The sequence below is a fragment of the Procambarus clarkii genome, chromosome 36 (genome assembly GCF_040958095.1).
Source record: "Procambarus clarkii isolate CNS0578487 chromosome 36, FALCON_Pclarkii_2.0, whole genome shotgun sequence".
Classification (NCBI taxonomy): Eukaryota; Metazoa; Arthropoda; class Malacostraca; order Decapoda; family Cambaridae; genus Procambarus; species Procambarus clarkii.
Window position 1 is genome coordinate 33,597,575 of NC_091185.1, and position 25,000 is coordinate 33,622,574.

A 25,000-nucleotide genomic window follows, 5' to 3' on the forward strand; every position below is an offset into this window, starting at 1 on the left:
TATATATATATATATATATATATATATATATATATATATATATATATATATATATATATATATATATATGACTGAAAACTCACACCCCAGAAGTGACTCGAACCCATACTCCCAGGAGCAACGCAACTGGTAACTACAGGACGCCTTAATCCGCTTGACCATCACGACCGGACATGAGGAAGTGATAGCCGAAGCAATTTGAACCACTTCCTCGCCGACACTCGGATGGTAATCTTGGGCATAGCATTTTATCAAATCATCTCATTCTTTGGGGCACACGTGAGGAACACAAATGCGAACGTGTGTTCCTCACGTGTGCCCCAAAGAATGAGGTGATTTGATAAAATGCTATGCCCAAGATTACCATCCGAGTGCCGGCAGGGAAGTGGTTCAAAAAGCTTCAGCTATCATTTCCTTATGTCCGGTCGTGATGGTCAAGCGGATTAAGGCGTCCTGTAGTCACCAGTTGCGTTGCTCCTGGGAGTATAGGTTCGAGTCACTTCTGGGGTGTGAGTTTTCAGTCGCATATAGTCCTGGGGACCATTTAGGCTTGTTCGCATATATATATATATATATATATATATATATATATATATATATATATATATATATATATATATATATATATATATATATATATATATATATGTCGTACCAAGTAGCCAGAACGCACTTTTCAGCCTACTATGCAAGGCCCGATTTGCCTAATAAGCCAAGTTTTCCTGAATTAATATATTTTCTCAAATTTTTTTCTTATGAAATGATAAAGCTACCCATTTCATGATGTATGAGGTCAATTTATTTTTATTGGAGTTAAAATTAACGTAGATATATGACCAAACCTAACCAACCCTACCTAACCTAACCTAACCTATCTTTATAGGTTAGGTTAGGTTAGGTAGCCGAAAAAGTTAGGTTAGGTTAGGTGGGTTAGGTAGTCGAAAAAAAATTAATTGATGAAAACTTGGCTTATTAGGCAAATTTGGCCTGGCATATTAGGCTGAGAAGTGCGTTCTGGCTACTAGGTACGACATATATATATATATATATATATATATATATATATATATATATATATATATATATATATATATATATATATATATATATATATATATATATATATGTATATATGTGTATATATGTGTATATATATATATATATGTGTATATGTATATATATATATATATATATATATATAACTGAAAACTCACACCCCAGAAGTGACTCGAACCCATACTCCCAGGTGCAACGCAACTGGTATTTACAAGACGCCTTAATCCACTTGACCATCACGACCGGACATAATGATATATGTATATATATATTGTGTTCCTCACGTGTGCCCCAAAGAATGAGGTGATTTGGTAAAATGCTATGCCCAAGATTACTATCCGAGTGCCGGCGGTGGGGTGGTTCAAATAGCCTCGGCTATCACCTCATTATGTCCGGTCGTGATGGTCAAGTGGATTAAGGCGTCTTGTACATACCAGTTGCGTTGCACCTGGGAGTATGGGTTCGAGTCACTTCTGGGGTGTGACTCGAACCCATACTCCCAGAAGCAACGCAACTGGTATGTACAAGACGCCTTAATCCACTTGACCATCACGACCGGACATAATGAGGTGATAGCCGAGGCTATTTGAACCACCCCACCGCCGGCACTCGGATAGTTATCTTGGGCATAGCATTTTACCAAATCACCTCATTCTTTGGGGCACACGTGAGGAACACAAATGCGAACAAGCCTGAATGGTCCCCAGGACAATATGCAACTGAAAACTCACACCCCAGAAGTGACTCGAACCCATACTCCCAGAAGCAACGCAACTGGTATGTACAAGACGCCTTAATCCACTTGACCATCACGACCGGACATAATGAGGTGATAGCCGAGGCTATTTGAACCACCCCACCGCCGGCACTCGGATAGTTATCTTGGGCATAGCATTTTACCAAATCACCTCATTCTTTGGGGCACACGTGAGGAACACAAATGCGAACAAGCCTGAATGGTCCCCAGGACAATATGCAACTGAAAACTCACACCCCAGAAGTGACTCGAACCCATACTCCCAGAAGCAACGCAACTGGTATGTACAAGACGCCTTAATCCACTTGACCATCACGACCGGACATAATGAGGTGATAGCCGAGGCTATTTGAACCACCCCACCGCCGGCACTCGGATAGTTATCTTGGGCATAGCATTTTACCAAATCACCTCATTCTTTGGGGCACACGTGAGGAACACAAATGCGAACAAGCCTGAATGGTCCCCAGGACAATATGTAACTGAAAACTCACAACCCCAGAAGTGACTCGAACCCATACTCCCAGAAGCAACGCAACTGGTATGTACAAGACGCCTTAATCCACTTGACCATCACGACCGGACATAATGAGGTGATAGCCGAGGCTATTTGAACCACCCCACCGCCGGCACTCGGATAGTTATCTTGGGCATAGCATTTTACCAAATCACCTCATTCTTTGGGGCACACGTGAGGAACACAAATGCGAACAAGCCTGAATGGTCCCCAGGACAATATGCAACTGAAAACTCACACCCCAGAAGTGACTCGAACCCATACTCCCAGAAGCAACGCAACTGGTATGTACAAGACGCCTTAATCCACTTGACCATCACGACCGGACATAATGAGGTGATAGCCGAGGCTATTTGAACCACCCCACCACCCCCCAAGATAACTATCCGAGTGCCGGCGGTGGGGTGGTTCAAATAGCCTCGGCTATCACCTCATTATGTCCGGTCGTGATGGTCAAGTGGATTAAGGCGTCTTGTACATACCAGTTGCGTTGCTTCTGGGAGTATGGGTTCGAGTCACTTCTGGGGTGTGAGTTTTCAGTTGCATATTGTCCTGGGGACCATTCAGGCTTGTTCGTATTTGTGTTCCTCACGTGTGCCCCAAAGAATGAGGTGATTTGGTAAAATGCTATGCCCAAGATAACTATCCGAGTGCCGGCGGTGGGGTGGTTCAAATAGCCTCGGCTATCACCTCATTATGTCCGGTCGTGATGGTCAAGTGGATTAAGGCGTCTTGTACATACCAGTTGCGTTGCTTCTGGGAGTATGGGTTCGAGTCACTTCTGGGGTGTGAGTTTTCAGTTGCATATTGTCCTGGGGACCATTCAGGCTTGTTCGCATTTGTGTTCCTCACGTGTGCCCCAAAGAATGAGGTGATTTGGTAAAATGCTATGCCCAAGATAACTATCCGAGTGCCGGCGGTGGGGTGGTTCAAATAGCCTCGGCTATCACCTCATTATGTCCGGTCGTGATGGTCAAGTGGATTAAGGCGTCTTGTACATACCAGTTGCGTTGCTTCTGGGAGTATGGGTTCGAGTCACTTCTGGGGTGTGAGTTTTCAGTTGCATATTGTCCTGGGGACCATTCAGGCTTGTTCGCATTTGTGTTCCTCACGTGTGCCCCAAAGAATGAGGTGATTTGGTAAAATGCTATGCCCAAGATAACTATCCGAGTGCCGGCGGTGGGGTGGTTCAAATAGCCTCGGCTATCACCTCATTATGTCCGGTCGTGATGGTCAAGTGGATTAAGGCGTCTTGTACATACCAGTTGCGTTGCTTCTGGGAGTATGGGTTCGAGTCACTTCTCGGGTGTGAGTTTTCAGTTGCATATTGTCCTGGGGACCATTCAGGCTTGTTCGCATTTGTGTTCCTCACGTGTGCCCCAAAGAATGAGGTGATTTGGTAAAATGCTATGCCCAAGATAACTATCCGAGTGCCGGCGGTGGGGTGGTTCAAATAGCCTCGGCTATCACCTCATTATGTCCGGTCGTGATGGTCAAGTGGATTAAGGCGTCTTGTACATACCAGTTGCGTTGCTTCTGGGAGTATGGGTTCGAGTCACACCCCAGAAGTGACTCGAACCCATACTCCCAGGTGCAACGCAACTGGTATGTACAAGACGCCTTAATCCACTTGACCATCACGACCGGACATAATGAGGTGATAGCCGAGGCTATTTGAACCACCCCACCGCCGGCACTCGGATAGTAATCTTGGGCATAGCATTTTACCAAATCACCTCATTCTTTGGGGCACACGTGAGGAACACAATATATATATACATATATCATTATGTCCGGTCGTGATGGTCAAGTGGATTAAGGCGTCTTGTACATACCAGTTGCGTTGCTTCTGGGAGTATGGGTTCGAGTCACTTCTGGGGTGTGAGTTTTCAGTTGCATATTGTCCTGGGGACCATTCAGGCTTGTTCGCATTTGTGTTCCTCACGTGTGCCCCAAAGAATGAGGTGATTTGGTAAAATGCTATGCCCAAGATAACTATCCGAGTGCCGGCGGTGGGGTGGTTCAAATAGCCTCGACTATCACCTCATTATGTCCGGTCGTGATGGTCAAGTGGATTAAGGCGTCTTGTACATACCAGTTGCGTTGCTTCTGGGAGTATGGGTTCGAGTCACTTCTGGGGTGTGAGTTTTCAGTTGCATATTGTCCTGGGGACCATTCAGGCTTGTTCGCATTTGTGTTCCTCACGTGTGCCCCAAAGAATGAGGTGATTTGGTAAAATGCTATGCCCAAGATAACTATCCGAGTACCGGCGGTGGGGTGGTTCAAATAGCCTCGGCTATCACCTCATTATGTCCGGTCGTGATGGTCAAGTGGATTAAGGCGTCTTGTACATACCAGTTGCGTTGCTTCTGGGAGTATGGGTTCGAGTCACTTCTGGGGTGTGAGTTTTCAGTTGCATATTGTCCTGGGGACCATTCAGGCTTGTTCGCATTTGTGTTCCTCACGTGTGCCCCAAAGAATGAGGTGATTTGGTAAAATGCTATGCCCAAGATAACTATCCGAGTGCCGGCGGTGGGGTGGTTCAAATAGCCTCGGCTATCACCTCATTATGTCCGGTCGTGATGGTCAAGTGGATTAAGGCGTCTTGTACATACCAGTTGCGTTGCTTCTGGGAGTATGGGTTCGAGTCACTTCTGGGGTGTGAGTTTTCAGTTGCATATTGTCCTGGGGACCATTCAGGCTTGTTCGCATTTGTGTTCCTCACGTGTGCCCCAAAGAATGAGGTGATTTGGTAAAATGCTATGCCCAAGATAACTATCCGAGTGCCGGCGGTGGTGTGGTTCAAATAGCCTCGGCTATCACCTCATTATGTCCGGTCGTGATGGTCAAGTGGATTAAGGCGTCTTGTACATACCAGTTGCGTTGCTTCTGGGAGTATGGGTTCGAGTCACTTCTGGGGTGTAAGTTTTCAGTTGCATATTGTCCTGGGGACCATTCAGGCTTGTTCGCATTTGTGTTCCTCACGTGTGCCCCAAAGAATGAGGTGATTTGGTAAAATGCTATGCCCAAGATAACTATCCGAGTGCCGGCGGTGGGGTGGTTCAAATAGCCTCGGCTATCACCTCATTATGTCCGGTCGTGATGGTCAAGTGGATTAAGGCGTCTTGTACATACCAGTTGCGTTGCTTCTGGGAGTATGGGTTCGAGTCACTTCTGGGGTGTGAGTTTTCAGTTGCATATTGTCCTGGGGACCATTCAGGCTTGTTCGCATTTGTGTTCCTCACGTGTGCCCCAAAGAATGAGGTGATTTGGTAAAATGCTATGCCCAAGATAACTATCCGAGTGCCGGCGGTGGGGTGGTTCAAATAGCCTCGGCTATCACCTCATTATGTCCGGTCGTGATGGTCAAGTGGATTAAGGCGTCTTGTACATACCAGTTGCGTTGCTTCTGGGAGTAGGGGTTCGAGTCACTTCTGGGGTGTGAGTTTTCAGTTGCATATTGTCCTGGGGACCATTCAGGCTTGTTCGCATTTGTGTTCCTCACGTGTGCCCCAAAGAATGAGGTGATTTGGTAAAATGCTATGCCCAAGATAACTATCCGAGTGCCGGCGGTGGGGTGGTTCAAATAGCCTCGGCTATCACCTCATTATGTCCGGTCGTGATGGTCAAGTGGATTAAGGCGTCTTGTACATACCAGTTGCGTTGCTTCTGGGAGTATGGGTTCGAGTCACTTCTGGGGTGTGAGTTTTCAGTTGCATATTGTCCTGGGGACCATTCAGGCTTGTTCGCATTTGTGTTCCTCACGTGTGCCCCAAAGAATGAGGTGATTTGGTAAAATGCTATGCCCAAGATAACTATCCGAGTGCCGGCGGTGGGGTGGTTCAAATAGCCTCGGCTATCACCTCATTATGTCCGGTCGTGATGGTCAAGTGGATTAAGGCGTCTTGTACATACCAGTTGCGTTGCTTCTGGGAGTATGGGTTCGAGTCACTTCTGGGGTGTGAGTTTTCAGTTGCATATTGTCCTGGGGACCATTCAGGCTTGTTCGCATTTGTGTTCCTCACGTGTGCCCCAAAGAATGAGGTGATTTGGTAAAATGCTATGCCCAAGATAACTATCCGAGTGCCGGCGGTGGGGTGGTTCAAATAGCCTCGGCTATCACCTCATTATGTCCGGTCGTGATGGTCAAGTGGATTAAGGCGTCTTGTACATACCAGTTGCGTTGCTTCTGGGAGTATGGGTTCGAGTCGCTTCTGGGGTGTGAGTTTTCAGTTGCATATTGTCCTGGGGACCATTCAGGCTTGTTCGCATTTGTGTTCCTCACGTGTGCCCCAAAGAATGAGGTGATTTGGTAAAATGCTATGCCCAAGATAACTATCCGAGTGCCGGCGGTGGGGTGGTTCAAATAGCCTCGGCTATCACCTCATTATGTCCGGTCGTGATGGTCAAGTGGATTAAGGCGTCTTGTACATACCAGTTGCGTTGCTTCTGGGAGTATGGGTTCGAGTCACTTCTGGGGTGTGAGTTTTCAGTTGCATATTGTCCTGGGGACCATTCAGGCTTGTTCGCATTTGTGTTCCTCACGTGTGCCCCAAAGAATGAGGTGATTTGGTAAAATGCTATGCCCAAGATAACTATCCGAGTGCCGGCGGTGGGGTGGTTCAAATAGCCTCGGCTATCACCTCATTATGTCCGGTCGTGATGGTCAAGTGGATTAAGGCGTCTTGTACATACCAGTTGCGTTGCTTCTGGGAGTATGGGTTCGAGTCACTTCTGGGGTGTGAGTTTTCAGTTATATATATATATATATATATATATATATATATATATATATATATATATATATATATATATATATATATATATATATATATATATATATATATATATATTCCTTGTCTTTATACTCATGTTGGTGCATATTTAATATATCCTTAACAAATGTTTATTTTTAATTTACTTAAAACATTATAAAATATTTAAGAGTTGAAAAGTTCCTGTATACTGAAATGTTTGGATACTTCCCAGTAACTTGGATTCTATGACTGAATCCAAAAAGAAATCTGATAGCAGTCTTTCCAGACCAACAGCAAGATGTCATGTTCATAAGTCTTGATTGGTTTTGTATAAAGAACAATGCACCAAAGAAGGCTTAGTCATTGATGCATACGGCTATTTCAATACTGTTCGACAATGTACTGTAATAAAGTTGGTATTATGCTGCAATACATTCCAACCTCAAATTTTAGTTAAGGATCTAATGGGGAGAAAAATAGGTGTTCCAAGACCAACAATTAGTACATAAAAACACATCTTTGGTACAAGTTGGGGGGAGATAGAAAACTTGACAGGTATGTTTAAATCCAAATTCTACGATTTTGAATTTTTAGTTAGCAGAGCTGGGCAGGATGCATCAGAGGTTCAAATGTTAAGCACTTAAATCATTTTTAGTTTATTCCTTGCTTAGATTGTGGCAGTAAAACCTTGGTCAACTGGAAACTAGGCTGTTGTTTTATGGGAGGGGTTGGTGGATTGCCTCGTGCATTGGCTAGGTGAGTGAGGTTAGGTAGATTATAAATATCTAGATAGCCTAGATAGGGAGAATGGAGATATCTAGAAGGGGGCCGAGCGGACAGCACACTGGACTTGTGATCCTGTGGTCCCGGGTTCGATCCCGGGCGCCGGCGAGAAACAATGGACAGAGTTTCTTTCACCCCTATGCCCCTGTTACCTAGCAGTAAAATAGGTACCTGGGTGTTAGTCAGCTGTCACGGGCTGCTTCCTGGGGGTGGAGGCCTGGTCGAGGACCGGCCCGCGGGCACACTAAAACCCCGAAATCATCTCAAGATAACCTCAAGAAAATGGTGAAGGGACGCCCACTGTCTGAAGAGACAGAATAAGAGAGAGGACGCCTAAGTGTATGATAGTGGAGAGGGTGAAGGTGACAGTCATAAGGTACATGACAGAGGAGGGATAGTGAATGTGAAGATGAGTGTCATGAAGTAGACGGTAGAGTGGGAGTGCGAATATGATGATTACGATGAATAATTAAAGAGATCTGGTACGAATATCAGAACAAGAATCACCAGGAACATGACTAAGAAAAAAATAAGCTAATCATGACTTTGAGACAACCAGGAATGAGAGTGAAAATACCATGACGGTGTTAGCTCTGTCAATATGAAGAAAATATCATTGATAATGTCAGTAACGAGGATGAAAGTGACATCAGATATGACCATGACTTGTTTAATAAAAACGACGGAAATAACAGGAGGAAAAGCCGCTAAAAGTGAGGAAGAGAAACAAGAAAATGAATAAGAGAAGCAGACCAGTTAACACTTGTGGGGAGAAATTGCATGTAATGCATGAATCAACAGACACAAATATTTCACCCTGGCTTCCCAGAACGCTTCCTGTCACGGTCTGTAGTGTTGAATGGTAATTACAGGAGATAGATATCTTTCTGTAACCAAGAGAGAGAGAGAGAGAGAGAGAGAGAGAGAGAGAGAGAGAGAGAGAGAGAGAGAGAGAGAGAGAGAGAGAGAGAGAGAGAGAGAGAGAGAAACAAAGACACAAAGAAAGAGTAAGTGAAAGAGATTAATTACTTAAAATATAAAGCTTAAAAATCCCAAGGTATTTGCAAATAAAGATTACCCAGAGAGAGCCAGAGAGCCACAGAGCCATTGTGCCACAGAGTCACTGTGCCATTGTGCCACACACCCAATGTGCCACAGAGCCATTGTGCCACAGACAAACTATGCCACTGTGTCACAGAGCCACTGTGCTACAAAGCCACAGAGCCTCTGTGCTACAGAGCCACTGTGCCAGAGACACTGTGCCACATAGCCACAAAGATGGTACTGTACCACAGAGCAAATGTGCCACAGAGCCCCTGTGCTACAAAGCCACTGTGCTACAGAGCCACTGTGCTAGAGCCACAGTGCCACAGAGCCACAAAGACGGTACTGTGCCACAGAGCCACAGAACCACTGTGCTACAGAGCCACTGTGCCACAGAGTCACAGAGCCACTGTGCCACAGAGCAGCAGAGTCATTGTGCCACAGAGCCACTGTACCACTGTGCCACAGGACCACTGTGCCACAGAACCACAAGACCACAGAACCACAAGACCACAGAGCCACTGTGACACAGAGCCCCAAAACCGGTACTGTGTCACAAAGCCGGGATTGTGCCACAGTCACTGTGTCACAGAGTCACTGTGCTACAGAGCCAGTGTGCCACAGATCAACTGTGCCACAGAGCCCCTGTTCCACAGAGGCACTGTGCCACAGAGCCACTGAGCAACTGTGCCACAGAGCCACTGTGCCACAAAGTCAGTGTCACAAAGCCATTGTGCCACAGAACCACTGTGCCACAGAGCCACTCAGCTACAGAGTCACTCATCCACGGAGCCACTGTGTCACAGAGCCACTGTGCCACAGAGCCACTGTGCCCCTCAGCTACAGAGTCACTCATCCACAGAGCCACAGAGTCACTGTGTCACAGAGCCACTGTGCCCCAGAGCGACTGTGTCACAGAGCCACTGTGCCATAGAGCTACTGTGCCACAGAGCTACTGTGTCACAAAGCCACTGTGCCACAGTGTCACAGAGCCACTGTGCCACAGAGCTACTGTGTCACAGAACCACTGTGCCACAGTCACTCATCCACAAAGCCACTGTGCCACAGAGCCACTGGGCCATAAAGCCACTGAGCCACAGAGCCACTCGGCCACAGAGCCACTGTGCCACAGAGCCCCTGTGTCACAGAGCCACTGTGCCATAAAGCCACTGAGCCACTCGGCCACAGAGCCACTGTGCCACAGAGCCACTGTGCCACCGAGTCACTGTGCCACAGAGCCACTGTGCCACAGAGCTACTGTGTCACAGAGCCACTGTGTCACAGAGCTACTGTGTCACAGAGCCACTGTGCCACAGGGTCACTGTGTCACAGAGCTACCGTTTCACAGATCCACTGTGTCACAGAGCCACAGAGTCACTGTGCTAAAGAGCGACTGTGCCACAGAGCCACTCAGCTACAGAGTCACTGAGCCACTATGCCACTGTGCCACAGTGCCATTGAGCAACAGAGCCACAAAGCCACTCGGCCATAGAGCCACTCGGCCACAGAGCCACAGTGCCACAGAGCCACAGAGCCATACAGCCACAGAGCCACTCAGTCACAGAGTGACTGTGCCACAGTACCACTGTGCAACAGAGCCACTGAACGACAGAGCTACTCAGCCACAGAGCCACTGTGCCACAGAGCCACTGAACCACATTGTCACAGAACCACTCAGTCACAGAGCCACTCGGCCACAGAGCAACTCAGCCACAGAGCCACTGTTCCAGAGAGCCAAAGAGCCACTGAGCCACAGTCACTGAGCCACAGAGCCACTGTGCAACAGAGCCAGTGTGTCACAGAGCCACTCAGTCACAGAGCCACTCAGCCACAGAGCCACTCAGCCCTATTAGGTGAGTACTCAGCCACAGAGCTACAGAGCCACAGAGCCAAAAAGCCACTCAGCCACAGAGCGACTGTGCCACAGAGCCACTCAGCTACAGAGTCACTGAGCCACTATGCCACTGTGCCACAGTGCCATTGAGCAACAGAGCCACAAAGCCACTCGGCCATAGAGCCACTCGGCCACAGAGCCACAGTGCCACAGAGCCACAGAGCCACACAGCCACAGAGCCACTCAGTCACAGAGTGACTCTGCCACAGTACCACTGTGCAACAGAGCCACTGAACCACAGAGCTACTCAGCCACAGAGCCACTGTGCCACAGAGCCACTGAACCACATTGTCACAGAACCACTCAGTCACAGAGCCACTCGGCCACAGAGCAACTCAGCCACAGAGCCACTGTTCCAGAGAGCCAAAGAGCCACTGAGCCACAGTCACTGAGCCACAGAGCCACTGTGCAACAGAGCCAGTGTGTCACAGAGCCACTCAGTCACAGAGCCACTCAGCCACAGAGCCACTCAGCCCTATTAGGTGAGTACTCAGCCACAGAGCTACAGAGCCACAGAGCCAAAAAGCCACTCAGCCACAGAGCCACTGTGCCACAGAGCCACTTAGCCACTGTATCACAGAGCCACTCAACCACAGAGCCACATTGACACTGTGCCACTACGAGCTCCTATAAACACTACCCACGGCGAACCGTCATTACTATCAGAACAGATGTTACATATAAGACACTTATAAGTATATATATTGTTATTAGCTCGTTATACTGTCGTTTGGTGTACATTGGTATATGATAAAATGAAATATATATAAATTAATTACTATACTGCACATATATAAATAAGTTAAAATAAATTACTGTAGCGTATTAGTGAACCTTCTCGGAGGCGAACCTGCACCTCCGAGAAGAGAATATATTGTACTCGAGTGAGCCAAGAATGGCTTCCATGTTAAGATTTGTAGTCTCCTCCTACCTAATATATATATAAAACAAATCACACTGGCGTGATCTATTAACGAGAAAGTCATCTTGAGGCAATAGCGGGGACTTGAACCTGTGTTCTGGTGATTCCAAGACACCTGCCTTAACCCACTCGGACACGATGGTACCAAAGTCGACTAAACCTTGTTGAGTTCTCTAGGACGACTGTAAAACCCTGGTTGGGCTCCGGTTCGGGGCCACCAAAACTTAAATTATCTTGGCATCAGTATTAAAGCAGCAAGTTATCAATTATCAAAATTCACAGTAAAGAAACATATACATTTTTTTTTATTTGCTACAACATTTCGTTTCTGTTTGGAACCTCTTCAAGTAAAGAATGATTACATGAGGTACAATTTTGGGTTAAATACACACGAAATGGTCGAGGAGTATGGGGGTGAGGTGATGGGGTCCAGGAGTATGGGGGGAGGTGATGGGGTCCGGGAGTATGGGGCGAGGTGATAGGGTCCAGGAGTATGGGGAGAGGTGATGGGGTCCAGGAGTATGGGGGGGAGGTGATGGGGTCCAGGAGTATGGGGTGAGGGGATAGGGTCCAGGAAAACATGCCGTTTTGGAACAGGGTGTAGATACTTTCACCCTAAATTATGTCAATTTTCAATTAGGGACAAAACATGCTACAATCTTCAGTGTCCGGAATTCCACGTGAGAGATACACAGCGTTATAGACGGGAAGGTCAATATGACACTACTGGAAATTTTTTAGAGGAAGGCAGAAACTTTTAGTATTTAAGAGTAGTAAATATAAGAGAGGAACAGTCAGATGGAACCACTACAGGATTACAGAGGGGAAGGGAGATACCAACAAGACTGGAATACAAATTATCAACAAGCACACAGGTACTACACCACACAACACCCGTCCTACTACCAAAACTGGACGAATCACTTCCAAAACAACACACCCTTGGACCGGGGTAGAGTGGGGGGGAGAACTACCAAAGCCCACCAGAAGTGACACGCAATGTGGGAAATCATTAATATTTGCAAACATACAAGGCTTGAAACCAAAATCAAGAAATAAATTTTAGTTCATAAATGGCCTCCTAATAGAATCGAACTCAATATTTGGTGCATTTACCGAAACCCCCACAAAATACCACATGCATAGTGAAATCTGGATTCCGAATAATAATCTATATAGATGTGACAGAGTAATTAGGTCAAGTGGAGGAGTAGGTCTGTATATTAAAGAGGAGCTGGCATGCACAGAGCTCCTGAACTCGTCCAATGAGATGGTAGAGGTATTTGGAATCAAGGTAGAAAATATGAATCTACTTATTATTTTGATATACAAACCGCCAGTTGCAACAGTTGAGGAATTCATTGAACAGATCCACAAAATAGAGAATATCCTTGATAACCTAGCAAACCAGTACCAGATATCATCTTCCTTGGAGACTTCAATCTACCCAGTTTAAAATGGAGAATAGTAAACAATAACATCATAGCAGGACGTCAACCTGGAAATAACCAACCACAGGTCAGAGAACTATTGAGATTCTGTGACATATTCTCGCTCAGTCAGCAGATTACAGAACCAACTAGGAACGAAAATACGCTGGACCTGATATTCACGAACAATGAGGAGCTAATCAGAGACATTACTGTCTCAGACACTACGTACTCGGACCATAAGCTCATTTAAGTGCAAACTAACATTAATAACGGTAGTAGGCTAAAGAGAAACAACAAGCGAGACGGGCTATTCAATAAATTAAATTTTAATAATAAGAGGATAGACTGGGAGAAAATAAACAGGGAACTTACAAACATTCAATGAGAAAAAGTTCTAAGAAATAAAAATCCTACACAAGGAATAGAAAAACTGACTTCTGAAGCATAAGAAGTCTTTCTGAAGCATGTTCCTTTGAGGAAAGCCAGAAAGAGGTTCAATGTAGAAAGAGAACGCAGACGACATTACAAAAGGAGGAAGAAATTAACGGAAATGCTTAAGCAGACACGACTCTCCATACAGAAAATAAATAATTTAAACAGGGAGATTGAATAAATCGAACAGAGACTGAAGCATTCCTATCAGACTGAAGAAAGGCAACTAGAACAGAAAGCAATTAAAGGAATAAAGAAAAACCTAAAATAATTTTTCTCATATGCTAAATCAAAAGCGAAAACTACTGCCAGTATTGGACCTATTCGTATTAGTGAAGGTTCATACACTGAGGATGACAAAGAAATTAGTGAAATCCTAAAAAAGCAGTATGAGGACATGTTTAGCACTCCGATACTCAGCATGAAATTGGAAGATTCGGACAATTTCTTTATGAATGATACTCAAACACCTGTAAATATAACTGATATCAACACGAGCGTGGCAGATTTTGAAAGAGAAATTGACAATATGCCCATGCACTCAGCCCCGGGTCCAGACTCATGGAATTCAATATTTATAAAGAAATGCAAAGTGCCAGTAGCACAGGCACTCAGTATAGTGTGGAGGAAGAGCTTGGACACAGGGGAGATAACAGATGCGCTTAAAGCAGCAGACATTGCCCCTCTACACAAGGGTGGTAGCAAAACATTGGCAAAGAATTATAGACCAGTTGTACTAACGTCTCACATAATAAAAGTATTTGAGAGAGTGATCAGGAGTCAGGTCACTAGATTCATGGAAACCAATGACCTCCACAATCCAGGCCAACATGGATTTAGAGCAGGAAGGTCATGCCTCTCACAGCTACTTGACCACTATGACAAAATCACTGAGGCATTAGAGGAAAAATATAAAGCAGATGTATACACAGATTTTGCAAAGGCATTCGACAAATGACGACAAACGTCCTCCCAGCAAGCATAAGAAATATTGCCGGAACAACCGTGGACATTTTCAAGAGGAAACTAGATTTATTCCTCCAACGAGTGCCGGACCAACCGGGCTGTGGTGGGTATGTGGGCCTGCGGGCAGCTCCAAGCAACAGCCTGGTGGACCAAACTCTCACAAGTCAAGCCTGGCCTCGGGCCGGGCTTGGGAAGTAGAAGAACTGCCAGAACCCCATCAACCAGGTATCAAACAGGTAAATGTGACCGTGGAGTGATTGCACACAAAATGAGGTCAATGGGTATAACTGGTAAAGTAGGACGCTGGATACTCAATTTCTTGTCGAACAGAACACAAAGAGTAACAGTCAATCAAGTAACATCGAGTCCGAGCGCAGTTAAAAGCTCTGTACCTCAAGGTACAGTCCTTGCACCACTGCTGTTCCTTATTCTCATATCAGATATAGACAAAAACACAAGTCACAGCTTCCTGTCATCCTTTGCAGATAATACAAAAATCAGCATGAAAATTACCTCTGCTGAAGACATTGGTAAACTACAAACAGATATTAACAAAGTTTTCGATTGGGCAGCAGAAAATAACATGATGTTTAACGGTGATAAATTCCAGGTACTCAGATACGGCAAAAATGAGGATCTTAAACATGATACAGGGTACAAAACACAATCGAATCTGCCCATAGTAGGAAAACAGCATGTCAAGGATTTGGGAATAATGATATCCGAAGACCTAACGTTTAGGGAGCATAACCAAGCAAGTATTGCGTCAGCCAGATAAATGATAGGATGGATTACGAGAACCTTCAAGGCCAGAGATACCATCACAATGGTTGTACACTTCAAATCACTTGTGTTGTCCCGTCTTGAGTACTGCGCAGTACTCACTTCCCCCTTCAGAACAGGAGAAATTGCTGAAATTGAGGGAATACAGAGAACATATACGTCACGCATAGACGAGATAAAGCACCTAAACTATTGGGATCGTCTCAAAGCTCTCCAAATGTACTCACTAGAAAGGAGACGAGAGAGATACCAAATAATATACACATGGAAAATACTGGAGGGACAGGTCCCAAATCTGCACAGTAAAATAACAACGTACTGGAGTAAACGATATGGAAGAAAATGCAGAATACAACCAGTGAAAAGCAGAGGTGCCATGGGCACAATCAGAGAACACTGTATGAACATCAGAGGTCCACGGTTGTTCAACGTCCTACCAGCGCGCATCAGAAATATTACAAGAACAAACGTGGACATTTTCAAGAGGAAACTAGATTGTTTCCTTCAAGGAGTGCCGGACCAACCGGGCTGTGGTGGGTATGTGGGCCTGCGGGCCGCTCCAAGCAACAGCCTGGTGGACCAAACTCTCACAAGTCAAGTCTGGCCTCGGGCCGGGCTTGGGGAGTAGAAGAACTCCCAGAACCCCATCAGCCAGGTATCAACCAGGAATCAACCAGGAGTATGAGGGTGAAGTGATGGGGTCCAGGAGTTTGAGGTGAGGTGATGGGGTCCACGAATATGGGGTGAGGTGATGGGGTCCAGGAGTATGGGGTGAGGTGATGGGGTCGAAGAGTATAGGGTGAGATGATGGGGTCCAGGATTATGGAGTGAGGTGATGGGGTCCAGGAGTATGGGGTGAGGTGATGGGGTGAGGTGATGGGGTCCAGGAGTATGGGGTGAGGGGATGGGGTCGAGGAGTATGGGGTAAGGTAAAGGGATCCAGGAGTATTGGGTGAGGTGATGGGGTCGAGGAGTATGAGGTGAGGGGATGGGGTCGAGGAGTATGGGGGTGAGGGGATGGGGTCCAGGAGAATGGGGTGAGGTGATGGGGACGAGGTGTATGGTGTAAGGTGAAGGGGTCCAGGAGTATGAGGGTGAGGTGATGGGATCCAGGAGTATGGGGAGATTGGATTGGGTCGAGGAGTATGGGGTGAGGTGATGGGGTCCAGGAGTATGAGGTGAGGGGATGGGGTCCAGGAGAATGGGGTGAGGTGATGGGGACGAGGTGTATGGTGTAAGGTGAAGGGGTCCAGGAGTATGAGGGTGAGGTGATGGGATCCAGGAGTATGGGGAGATTGGATTGGGTCGAGGAGTATGGGGTGAGGTGATGGGGTCCAGGAGTATGGGGTGAGGTGATGGGGCCCATGAGTATTGGGTGAGGTGATGGGGTCCAGGAGTATGGGGGTGAGGTGATGGGATCTAGGAGTATGAGATGAGAGGATGGGGTCGAGGAGTATGGGGTGAGGTGACGGGGTTCAGGAGTATGGGGGAGGTGATTGGGTCCAGGAGTATGGGGGAGAGGTGATGGAGTCCAGGAGTATGGGCTGAGGGGGATGGGGTCGAGGAGTATGGGGTGAGGTGAAGGGGTCCAAGAGTATGGGGTGATGTGATGGGGTCCAGGAGTATGGGGTGAGGGGATGGGGTCCAAGAGTTAGGGTGAGGTTATTATTATTATTATTATTTTCTACCACAGACGTGGCCACACATTTACAATGCTAACTAGCATATATACATTTTCTTCTGTCCTCCATGGACAGGGTGAAAGATTTGCCAAGCATACAGTTCAGAGATTTATTGAACAACCATCAGAAGGTGATCGTAGTGCTTTTAAAATGTTAGGCTCAGCTACATACGTAAATACATAGATTTATAAATACATTAATGTGAATTTATAATGGTGAAATGCATTTCTGATCAGCTTTATACTTTATACACATACATACACACACACATACATACATACACACACATACACACACACACATACATACATACATACATACATACATACATACATATACATACATACATACATACATACATACATACATACATACATACATACATACATACATACATACATATATACACATACATACACATATATTTGTCTCTTTTACTCTGACAGGGTGAGATAGCTGACAAGAGAAACTAGTGTGCAATTAAGAACTTAACCACTGAAGATGATTAAGATGCTTTTTCAAGCTCAGGTTATATAGTTACATTACATGGTTAATCTAGGTTACAAGTCCAATATATCATCAAGTGTTCCAGTACTCATATAGTAGTTACAGAGTTCAGCATACCTCAACCCAAGAGGGCGAAAGTCAGACAATATGGGACATTTTACAATATAATGTTCAAGTGAGTGCATGTTTTCTCTTTCACAAAGTTGACACACTGTGTACTCGACATTTTGGGTTTTGAGAAAGCTGCCAGATACGTCTATATCCCAGGCGTATTCTGGCAACTATGACATCACATTGCCGAGTTCTTGCTCTATTAGTCACATATGTGAATGTCTCCTCACGATATCTATCATAATATTTAATACTGCAACTTTCAGGTCTTTGTGAATTTGTTAGGTCGGTGAGAGCTTCATTAGATATTTGCTATTCTCTTTGTCACTGCTAGTGAAACACCCATATCAATTTCTACTACTGGATTCCTACAAGCTGTCTTTGCAAGCATATCAACAGTGTCATGCCTTGAGAACCCAACATGTGATGGTATCCATAGGAATTTAAATTAATTTCAAATCTGTTTTCTTTAGCAGCTAAAACATTCATTCGAATATCACTGACTATTTTCTGGGTATCACTACTATGTGCATTCAGTGCCAGGAGTGCACTCTGCGAGTTACAGTATCCACTGCCTTTGTCTTTTAAAAATTCAGTGGCAAGGTATATGCCTGCAAGTACGGTTTGAGTTGTACTTGCCCAATCATTGACGCACTACATTGCTGTATGTACGAGAGAAGATTGCTCAAATATATTGCATGAACATCCGGTACATCGTCCACCTTCTTTTACAGAGCCGTCGGTATAGCACTGATACACATTGTTACCCATACTCTGAGTACTTTCAGTGATGCTTTTCAGTGTTAACTATTTTAATAATGTAGAGTGTACACTATCTTTCTTGGGTGCATTTACAAAATCAACTGATAGATCCCAGTTATCCCATGGAGTAATTGGTTGATTAATCATCAATTGGGTTGGGTACATATTTAAGAATTTGATGGAATTGGCTACCTTGTAGAACCAAAATGCATAATCAGATTTCGCTCTTCTTCTATGAACCTCAGGTGAGTGTAGCATATTAGAACGTTTTTCTTGAAACTTCATGTGTTGTCGAGATCTACTCAACGCCTTCACGCCGAAAACTGTGCAAATGGACAAAATTCTTTCACTTATGGTAGGCAGTTTTAACTCTGCTCTCATATTAACTATTCTCATGGACTTTGGAGCCCCAAGGATGAGACGCATAGCTTCATTTTGCAAGGTTTCAAGAGATTTCAGCTCTTTGTCAGTATACAGTGTGAGATGTAGAGCCTTGTAGTCATCACAGAGCGTATAAATGATACAGAAAACATTCTAGCAAGTCTCACGTTAATTCCATGATTGACACCAACAAGGACCCTCAAGGACTTCAATCTCTCCAGAGCCTCCTCTTGAGTGAAGAAAGGTACCCAGGGTCGTTAATGGGGACACCAAGGTAACTGTAGGACTCGCAGTTCTCAAGTGCTCGCCCATCTATATGATAATTGGCTGGTGGAATACCGCATGGAATGAGGGCACGAGTTTTCTGCACAGAGATAAGTAGGCCACATTCCTTAGCTCTACTAGCAAAAGCATCGAGCAGAACTTGCATTCTAGGCTCGGTGGCAGCCTGTAAACATATATCATCAGCATAACAGATGACAGTGTCTTTATTATTAGTTGGAAGATCTTTAATAAGTTTATGCATCAGAACGTTGAACAACAAGGGACTGAGGACCCCTCCTTGTGGAGTTCCCAGTTCAAAGTGTTTGCTCTCTGTGCTTTTAACACCATTAAACAAAACATATGCTGTTCGATTAGACAAATATCCCTTTATCCTTTTCAATACTTTTTCTTGAATTCCTAGCTCAGCAAGCTGTTCCAGTATGATTTCCCTGTTTGCTGTATCAAAAGCTGCTGCTAGGTCGATGAAGACTGCTTGAGGGGAAGTTTCAATATGAGCGAAGTATTCAGCAAAACAATGTTGTGTACTAAGCCCAGGCATAAATCCAAACAGTTGGGGTGACAGGTGCCCTGTATACGATACATGAGTCGGTTAAGAACAATGCATTCAAGCACTTTACAAACACACGATGTTAGAGATATGGGTCAATAATTATCTGAGTGTGGTTTGGGGATGGGAACAATGACACTCTTTGTCCAAGCATCAGGTAATACTCCTTCACTTAAACTCATTTTGTACAGCACTAAAAGTGGATTACCTGGTACGTGTCAGACTAATCTCAGTAGACTGTAAGTAATACCGTCCTCTCCAGGAGCAGTTGATATGCCCATTTTTAGTGCATGATTTAATTCCCATTCAGTAACATCATTAAGATCAGGCACGTCAATAGCTGTACAGGCAAGATTGATGGTTCGTTGTCTGTTCGGGCGTGTGTCATTAAGTTTGTGCTGTATGTTAATTGGGAGTGAGGTCTAGCTTGATGTTAGTGCCCATTGTTTGTTTGCTTGTTCTAGTGGGCTGTGGTGCAGCGGTTTGGTTGGGCTGCTTCGAGAGATTTTTCGTATCTTTTCCCAAACCTCAACAAGTATTGTTTGCTCATTTATACTTTGTAGGAACTCTTCCCATGGTTTATTACGTATAACGTTGCTCATGTCTCTCACCTCTCTATTTGCGACAAGAAATGCATGCAAGTCACCTTGTGGTTTGGTTCGTTTGTATGTATCTCCAAGCTGCTTTACTCGTTCATGTTCTTTAACAAATACGGGGTCAAGGACCCACTTGGGTGGTGGCAGGTGTTGCCCACTTCTGCTAGGCTTACGGCTTGTTCCCCATCACACCCATGTGTCATAGTAGGTAGTAATCGTATCAACGAGATCTCTGGAGAAGGCTTGTACATTCGTTATTGTGTAATCTTGATACCATTTTGAAATACAACTAATAAAGTGGTCATGCCAACCATATGGAATATTCATTTTCCGTCACTGATGTCTATTAGGTACATCACACTGTACCTCATAGAAAGCCGAAACTGCGTAGTGATCACTAACTAAGTTATTTACCAATGTACATTCCATACTATTTTGCACAAGGTTTCTACCTATTACATAATCAAGTCTGCCTCCCAATAAATGAGTTTCGGTATCCGTAGTATACACAGTTAATCTGTTGTCATAAACATATTTGATAAATTTGCATCCATTATCGTTGTTAGTACTGTCTCCCAGTGTAATATGTCTAGCATTAAAATCTCCCATGTATATTGTCCCATGATTGTCTAGATCTGGGAGCAATGTTACATTGAGTTTCTGGCTTCTGGCATATATGTTGAGGAATGAGAAGTGGCCTGCTGCAGTTTGTACATGAAAGTGATGGTACTGTGTGTGTACATTGTGTGACGTGCTCACAAGAGTGTGTGGTAAATCACTTCTGATGTATGTTAGTAGGTCTGTGGCGTTACTGTTATTATAGGATGCATACCCTCTGATTTTTGGTGTGGGTTTTGTTTATCATTTTAGACGTACAGGGCTCCTGTATAACAATTATATCTATGTTGTTAGTGGTAACATGTGCAATTAGCTCATTCAATCTTTTGTTGATGCTACGAATGTTCCAACTGAGAAACCTTATGGTCCTTATGTCAGCAGCAGCCATCGTCTTGGTGTTGTTCCTCCCTGGGACTGGTGGTCCCATTGTTGTCCTCGTCCCACTTCCACAATATGTTAATTAGTGACTCTACGATGTAAAGAGCCGCACCAACCTGGTGTTTGGTGTCGTCAGTAACATCTGGTGATGACAGCAGTCCCCTGATTACTGAGGAACTCGGGATGGTCCGTGAGTGAATGTTCTCTGTAAGTCGCATGACATAAGCACTGTCACGCAGTATATTATCACTCAGGTACTTGACTTGAACGCTTTCGTTAAGTTCGTTAATCAAATATGTTGGAGCGGGTCGACTTCCTTCTCCAGTTAATGATTCTGTGTCACTATCACTGCTGTCATCACTGAGTTGACGACGTCGCCGCCCTCATCTCTGCTGCCGCCGCCCCCACCGCCACTGTCGCCGCCGTCACCACCACCGCAGGAACCTTTACCAGTGCGGGCGACAGCTGCAACACAGCAGTGTGGAAGTTGCTGTGTCTCTTGTGAAGGAGACCGATGTAGCGTCTCTATAATTTCGGCCATTTCTGCTACCTGCGCTTGCAAGGCAGCTAACTGTCCTTCAACTGTTGTCTCAGGCTGTTGTGTGTTGTCAGAGGCATTACTGGTACTGTCACCACTATGGGATGGGTCAACAGTACTAGAGCCGGCATCAGTAGGCACTTGTTGTGTCTCGGACACTTTGACTCCTGGTGCCAAGGGAGGCTGGCCGTTTGGGACAGTCTGAGTGCCAAATGGTTACTCCCTCCGTACCACATCTGAGGCACTTCAGAGGCGGTTTGGACGGAGCCACAGTTTCAGGTTTTTGCCCTGCTTCTGATACAGTGTTCTGTTGCTCCTGTTCCTGCTTTCTTTGGTTTCTGGTCTTCTTATACTGACAGTCCTTCAGTGGATGAGGACCGGAACAGAGAGCACACTTGGGTGTGTGGCACCGGCAGTACTTAGCTATGTGGCCACTGCCACAGCACTCGTAACACTCCACAGGGTTCGGCTCCCACACCCTGAACGTGCTGGGGCGCGTATACAACCCACCAAACCAATACTTGCCAGGTGGCGGTTCAGTCTTCTTCCAGGCTATGACTATTTGATCAGTAGGCTTTCCATTCGTGTTCAATCTTCTTGCTCTGTGTACCCCGTCTAATTCATAGGCCCAGACCAGTGGATACCCATGATTGTATCTGTAGACTAGTTATTCATCCATCTTCTTGTTTCGTGATGGATTATCTAGAAGGGAGAGCTTTACATCACCTATTTTCCCTTGTAGAAGAGCATTTACAACATCCTGTTTCTTTATTGAAACATACACATATGGGGAGTTGACATGTGGACGTAGCACGCCTGCAGGGCCAGGGGGGTACACCTTGCTCAGTTTCTTGCTCCACACTATCTTGTCCGCCACACTCATGCCTTCAGAGAACGTCAGACGTGTGTACTCGCCCCTTGGTGCTATTGGACGACGTCCACCCTGTTGTTCACCAGGCTTTTCTTTCCCTTGTTTCCTTCTCTGGTTTCCACTTAACACCTGCACAAACCAATCACTGGGTGGTGGGGTGACAGTGTCACTGGTCATGGTGGGGGGGAACCCTGATGGTCCAGCAGCCGCCTCTTCCATATTTGCATCTTCAGGCGACGTTAATTGGAGTAATTTTGTACACCCGATACCTGGTTGTAATCATTTATAACCATTTGATGATGATTAGCACGACAAATAGTAGAGCAGGCAACGTGCCTTTACCAGTCATTAGCACCAATCACTCATAAACCTGCTCTGAGGGGTAGAGCCCTCTCCGTGGGTCCCAGTAGGGCTAACAGCCGAGGCTGAGGTATGCCAGAGGAGAAAGGTTCTTACAGCAACAATACAATAGGGCCTGGACTGCCACTCCAGGTGACCATCGGTGAGGGGGTCCAGGACTATGGGGTAAGGTGAAGGGGTCCAGGAGTATGGGGTGAAGGGGATGGGGTCCAGGAGTATGAGGTGAGGGGATGGGGTCCAGGAGTATGGGGTGAGGTGATGGGGTCCAGGAGTATGGGGTGAGGTGATGGGGTTTTGGAGTATGGGATGTGGTGATGGGGTCCAGGAGTATGGGGTGAGGTGATGGGGTCCAGGAGTATGGGGTGAGGTGATGGGGTCCAGGAGTATGGGGTGAGGTGATGGGGTCGAGGAGAATGGGATGAGGTGATGGGGTCGAGGAGTATGGGGTGAAGCGATGGGGTTCAAAAGTATGAGGTGAGAGGATGGGGTCCAGGAGTATGGGGGTGAGGTGATGGGGTCCAGGAGTATGGTATAAGGTGATGGAGTCCAGGAGTATGGGGTGAGGTGATGGGGTCCAGGTGTATGATGTGAGGTGATGGGGTCCAGAAGTATGGAGTGAGGTGAGGGGGTCCAGAAGTATGGGGTGAAGTTAAGGGGTATAGGAGTATGGGGTGAGGGGATGGGGTCCAGGTGTATGATGTGAGGTGATGGGGTCCAGGAGTATGGGGTGAGTTGATGGGGTAAGCAGTATGGGGTTAGATGATGGGGTCCAGGAGTATGGGTGAGGTGTTGTGGTCGAGGAGTATGGGGTGAGGTGATGGGGTCGAGGAGCATGGGGTGAGGTGATGGGGTCCAGGAGTACGGGGTGAGGTGATGGGGTCGAGGAGTATGGGGTGAGGTGATGGGGTCCAGGAGTATGGGGTGAGGTGATGGGGTCCATGAGTATGGGGTGAGGTGAGTGGGTCCAGGAGAATGGGGTGAGGTGATGGGGTCCAGGTGTATGGGGTGAGGTGATGGGGTTCAGGAGTATGGGGTGATTTGATGGGGTCCAGGAGTATGGGGTGAGGTGATGGGGTCCAGGAGTATGGGGTGAGGTGATGGGGTCCAGGAGTATGGGTGAGGTGTTGTGGTCGAGGAGTATGGGGTGAGGTGATGGGGTCCAGGAGTATGGGGTGAGGTGATGGGGTCCAGGAGTATGGAGTGAGGTGATGGGGTCCAGGAGTATGGGGTTAGATGATGGGGTCCAGGAGTATGGGTGAGGTGTTGTGGTCGAGGAGTATGGGGTGAGGTGATGGGGTCCAGGAGTATGGGTGAGGTGTTGTGGTCGAGGAGTATGGGGTGAGGTGATGGGGTCCAGGAGTATGGGGTGAGGTGATGGGGTCCAGGAGTATGGGGTGAGGTGATGGGGTCCAGGAGTATGGGATGAGGTGATGGGGTCCAGGAGTATGGGGTGAGGTGATGGGGTCCAGGTGTATGGGGTGAGGGGATGGGGTCCATGAGTATAGGGTGAGGTGATGGGGTCCAGGAGTATGGGGTGTGGTGATGGGGTCCAGGAGTATGTGGGAGGTGATGGGGTCCAGGAGTATGGGGGAGGGGATGGGGTCTAGCAGTATGGGGTGAGGAGATGGGGTCCAGAAGTATGGGGTGAGATTATGGGGTCCAGGAGTATGGGGTGAGTGTATGAGGTCCAGGAGTATGGGGTGAGGTGATTGGGTCCAGGAGTATGGGAGGAGGTGATGGGGTCCAGGAGTTTGGGGTGAGGGGATGGGGTCCATGAGTATGGGGGTGAGGGGATGGGGTCCAGGAGTATGGGGTGTGGTGATGGGGTCCAGGAGTATGTGGGAGGTGATGGGGTTCAGGAGTATGGGGGAGGTGATGGGGTCCAGGAGTATGGGGTGAGGTGATGGGGTCCAGGAGTATGGGGGTGAGGGGATGGGGTCCAGGAGTATGGGGAGGTGATGGGGTCCAGGAGTATAGGGTGAGGGGATGGGGTCCAGGAGTATGGGGGTGAGGGGATGGG

General features: G+C 46.4%; 1 protein-coding gene across 1 annotated transcript in view; it reads right to left on the reverse strand.

Moving 5' to 3' along the window:
* LOC138371747 (uncharacterized) overlaps window positions 1-25,000 on the reverse strand; it is a 311,310-nt gene that overhangs the window by 166,847 nt on the left and 119,463 nt on the right. The window lies entirely within an intron of this gene.